Here is a 5,187-nt window from a genome sequence, read left to right on the forward strand (position 1 = left end):
AAAAAAAAAAAAAAAAAAAAAAAAAGATCTGTATTTTCTTCCTGTCTTTGGATACCATTGTCACCACTATTATGTATAAATGTGATACTTGGGGATGTGGCAGCCACTTTTCACCCAGGAGGGAAAGAGATTACTTAACATACATGAGGTTGGAACAGGTGTTTTATGATAACAATAAAAGGACAAAGAAGAAAAATGCATAGGCACAAAGGTGAGGTTCATAAATCAAGACCTCCCAGAAAGTCAGGGCCAAAGCTGGGATGACACTGGGCCTCTAGGCTCTTCCTCCTACCCTGGAGATGTGGGAAAAACAAACGCACTTGAAGGGATCCGATGATGGAGGTTTGGGGCCTGAGAAAAAGGAAAGTTTGGGATTTCTGGAGACGTAACCTTCATTTGACTTCCTCCCTGCACCACTGAAAGCAGTTTAGATTCTGGATCTTAGTCTAATGTCTTAACTCACGGCTTCATTCATTTCAGCATGGTTTTATTGAGCCACTACTTTGTACTAGTGTATGCCAACACCTGGAGCTGTAAAGAGGCAAAATGCTTCCAGAGCTCTGTTCCTGAACTCAGACTCACAGTCCCTAAAAGGTAGTGGGTAAATGCTACTGGGGGAACAGTGTGGGCTCAGGGTACCACCTAGGCTGGCCAGGGGAGGGACGCCAAGAAGGTTGTGGGGTGGCAGGGTGGCTTTGTGTGGACAGCAGGTGCATTTTTCAGGCAAAGAGCAAAATCCAAGGTAGCTAATAGGAAGTGGGGAGACAGATCTTCACCTGGGAAGGGGACCAAGAGATGAACGGAGGGAGAGGAAGGGGTTGGAAGAAGGATGGAGAGATGGGTGATGTACACACCCAGAAGAGGAGCGGGATCACTCTGCACCGTAGACAGGTACTGATACAGAGTAAAAACGGAAAATAAGAAGGAATTTATAAAGGGGGAAAGTGACCCAAGTGGGAGAGAAGGGAGGCGTTTTCTGCCAAGAAACTCACACGTGGGAAGAGGGGCCTGGAATGAGGGCTCTTGGGGAGCCTGGTGTACGGGGAGCGTGGGGCAGGGGGTCACAGTGCAGGCCGAGGGCAGGGGCCCGGGGTTACTGGAAACGCCCTTCCTCTGTGTCTCGGGGGTGGGGATGAGGCTGCTGCTAAATTGGCCCTCTGCCGAGCCTTTGAAAGTGTCCCCTCCGGCCAGTCTGGTGTCTGAGTCTCTCTTCCCAGGGGAAGGGGTGAGAGAGGAGGACTCCATCCCTTTGCTTTGGCTGTGCGGACCCCTCCTGTGCTGAGAAGGACGGGCACAAGGGGACGGTCCGGGCAGAGCCTGAAGGTTGTAGGAGGAGGCAGGGGGCCTCCCGCACCGTCTCGAAGGGATGGAGGCAGCCGCATCTGAGCTCAGCGTGGCGGGGACTTGGGGACCCGGGGACTCAGGGCTTGGCTTCTCTCCTCAGTCTTGGCGGGATTCTGAGCAGATGGGGGACAGGTGCTGGGGTGGTGCCGACAGGACATGGGGCACAGGGGTGGCACTGCTTGTGAGACTTTCTCAGCCCTCCCACGGGCTTTTTCTCTCCAGCTTTCCCTGTCCAGAGACTGGAAAAGACCGAGCTCTCCTGTAGAGTGAGTCCCTGGGGAAAGCTGGGCAAAGATAAGAGTCTAGGCTAAAGCCAGTTCTCTGGTTGTGTACTTGCTCACACATTTTGTCTTTTCTTGCTTTCAAAAAAATACTACATCTCCGTGAAAACATTTGAATAATACAGAAATCTACAAAGTCATACAAAAAAATAGTCCTTGGTCCTCTAGGTCTCGTCCGGAAATGGCAGGAGGTCTTTACAAAGTGTTTTCTCTGGGCATAAAAAAGTACAGATAGCATTTGGTTTGCACTATCCCTCTTTTGCTTCTTGTGACAAAGATGAGATCATTCTACTCAGGTAGTTCTAAACATGATTTTAAAGAAGAAAAACGGTCCGCGATACCGTTGTAGATCTTACACGACCAGACGTGTGAAATCTCCTCACAGTCCTTGGGCGTCGTTCAGTTTTCTTAGCTCTGAGCACAGCAGAGCTGGTGAGGCCACGCCAGTCAGTTCTGTGGGGGCATCTCTTTCTTGGGCAGGTGGAGGGTCATCTCCACTCAGCCAGGCCCGCCCCTCCTCACGGCCACTGTGCAGGAGGACTAGGAGGGAGCAAGGAGGGGCCCGTGTGATCTAATGTGTTGGCCTGAGGCACAAGACACGGTGTCCTGGTATTAGGATCAGAAGCCTGGTGCAGGTGGTGAGGCGCCTGGTTGGCCCTGGGGACAGCTCCAGCCACAGGGAAGGGTTTCTTCCCAAGACAGGTCTATCCTCATTTTCACTTAGCTTTTCAATACAAAAGGGCACAAAGACGGGTCTCTACCTTAGAGGTATTTGTCACCTATAACAGATGGCTGGTTTGGGTACTGTCAGAGAGGTCAGGAATGTTCTGGAACTTCAAAGGAGGCAAGATGGGAGCTGGTGAGAGGGGCCTGGAAACAACCACAAGTGTTCCTGAGGCCCTCAAAGGGCAGGGTGCTACGCACGGCTGGCTGTGTTTCATCCTTAGGGCAGAAATTGTTCCTTTTTTACTGAAGCACAGAGTGACTTGCCTGGGGGCACTCTTGGAAAAGCGCCCGAGCAGGGCCCCTGACTAACAGATCACACTGTGCCACCTCCAACAGGCGGGGTTTGGCCTGGATCTGGAGGGTGGGTCTGTCAGATGAGGAAGGCCAGATGAGGAGGTCAGGGTCAGGCGGAAGACCTGGGGGAGGGGCTAGCGCTCTCCCAGGAAGTCACAGGACTCCGCTGGCAGCATGCAGGGATGCCCACGATAGAGAAAGGCAGTCGTGGCAGAGAAGGGACGAGGCCCACGGAGGTGATGCAGGAAGCAGGGGGTGTGGAAAATGTGGGAGGGCATGGAATTGCGTCCCTTCTGTGGGCAGTGGCATGTTCTTAGAGTGGAGCCACCCAGAGGAGCCTGTCCTACATGAAGACATAGCAGGTGGACCTCGGGGGAAGCCAGCAGCGTCTTCTAACTGTGAAGACACGGGGAGGCCAGCTGTGAGGGCAGCAGGAGGAGGAAGACGGGGGCTCGCACACGGGCAAGGTGAGAACCGACTCTCTCATTTGCTTTGGTTGGGGCATCAGAAGGGCCAGGGTCTGTGACAAGTTCAGGGTTGGCACCATTTCCACAGCTTTGGCTATGATATGCTGTACGCCTGTGTCCATACATCTTGTTGTTGTTGTTGTTGTTATTTATGTATTTTTTGGTACTGAGCCTCGAAGTCGGGACCTTGTGCTTGCGAGGCAGGCAGCAAAACCACTGAACTAAATCCCCAGCCTTGTGTCCATACATCTCGATCTGGACACAATCTGAAGTGACCCAGATTCCCGCAGTATGACATCTGCTCTCTCTCTTGTGGCGCTGGATCTGGGTCTCGGAAGCAGCCATGCCCTGGGGACTGGCCAGCCCGAGCCCACATCTGCATGCAGCTGCCCGCTCTGCTTTCGCTCGGGCTCTGGACCTCCTCTCTTCTTCAAGACCAGGCTCCAGCTCTGCCCGCCCCAAGCAGCTTTCACAAGGCACCCCTCACTCTGCCCTGGGTGGCTATGTGTGTGCTTCTACCTCTGCTCCTTCCTGTTTCCAGACCTGCTCATTGTTGATGAATGTTCAGCTTGAGGCCTTTCAGGGACAGCGCCGCACCCCATGTCTTGCTTCCCTGTTCACACCAAAATGGGGTTGGTTCACTGAAGGCCTGACAAGCACAGGATGTCCAGTGAGCGGCGCATTCCTTCTACCTACACCTGGGCCCTGTGGGGGTGACCCCAAAACACACAAGAGGGGAGATGGCAGAGCTGAAAATGTGTCCACCATGATGTTTGTTGGAATGAGGGTCAACATGGCCCCTTACTGTACTGATGGGTAAGCAGAAGGCCCGCATGGGGCACTGTGTTCACCCGAGGCCCTGAGGACGCCTTCTACTGAAATCCCATTTTCAGGGCCCAAAGCCTTGACTTCTCTGCACTTCTCCTCCCTGTTGCTCCCCGGAGACGCGCTCCTCTGCTTTCACTTCTGCAGCTGGTTCTTCCTCTCCCCGCCACGTAAGCCTTTCCCTCTCTGTCCGGCCTCAACCCGAGAGCTCCTCAGGCTGCAGTCGGGGCCTTTCCTCTTCCTCTCTGGCTTCTCTGCTGCACGTCACTGGACTCCGGAGTAGCTCTGGTCCCAGGCCCTCTTCTGAGTCTCTGCCTCACACCCCACCTGCCCCTGTGGCATCTCTTGAGCGTGTGTCCTAAAGGCACCACGCCCTCCATAAGCCCAAGCCTGAACCCCTGCTTCCCCTCAGCATCCCCCTCCAGCCCACCCGCCAGCCCAGTGATCCTGCTCAGGGCCTGAGCCACCATGCACGTCAGGGCCCAGGCCGGAAGCTTGTCCTCCCCGCTTACACTCCATCTGTTTTGCTTCCAGAACCTCTCTTCACCCACTTCCCTCCAACCCAAGCCTCTTCTGTCTCCTGTGTGGTGGGAAACAGCTGCCCAGCGCCTCCTTACCACCCGTCCTCCACAGCTTTGATCGACTTTTAAAAACATGATGCATCTCCTTTCCCGCTTACAACCTCTGGTCGGCTTCTTGTTTCTACTGGGATGAAGGCCCAAGAGTTGCCAAGACCTAGAGGATCTCTGTGCGCCCCTCCGGCTTCCGTCTCCCTCTATTCTACATGGCGGCTGCCTGGCCTTTCCTGAGTCTCCAAGGTCCTGCTCCTCACAGAGCTCTGACGTGGCTGTACCTCCACACTGACGCTCGCCATTCCTTTGAGAAACTCGTTGACGAGTGTGTCTCTCCCTCACCTGCTTAGAGCAGAAGTTCTGTGAGATCAGAGTGCCCAGCAGACAGAAGTAGCTCAGGAAGTACGTGCCGACAGCCAGGCCTGTCTTGGGGCTGATCCCTCCAGTGCAGTCGCCACGCTGTGCAGGGCGGGCACACACCGTCCCTGGGAGTCCAGCGTCAGGAGGAGCGGGAGGCGGGCCGAGTGGACCCAGAACATCAGGCTCCAGGAAGGTGGAAGGTGATTGATGGTCACAGAGGGAAGAGAAGCGAGGCTGCCCCAGGCTTGGCCTAGGCCCGGGGAGGAATTGCTTTATTGTCTAGCAGTGTGAGGAAGGAGAGGGGGGGAGAGGGGGAGC

The sequence above is a fragment of the Fukomys damarensis genome, unplaced genomic scaffold (assembly GCF_012274545.1).
Source record: "Fukomys damarensis isolate Sample0158 unplaced genomic scaffold, DMR_v1.0_HiC HiC_scaffold_2, whole genome shotgun sequence".
NCBI classification, from domain to species: Eukaryota; Metazoa; Chordata; class Mammalia; order Rodentia; family Bathyergidae; genus Fukomys; species Fukomys damarensis.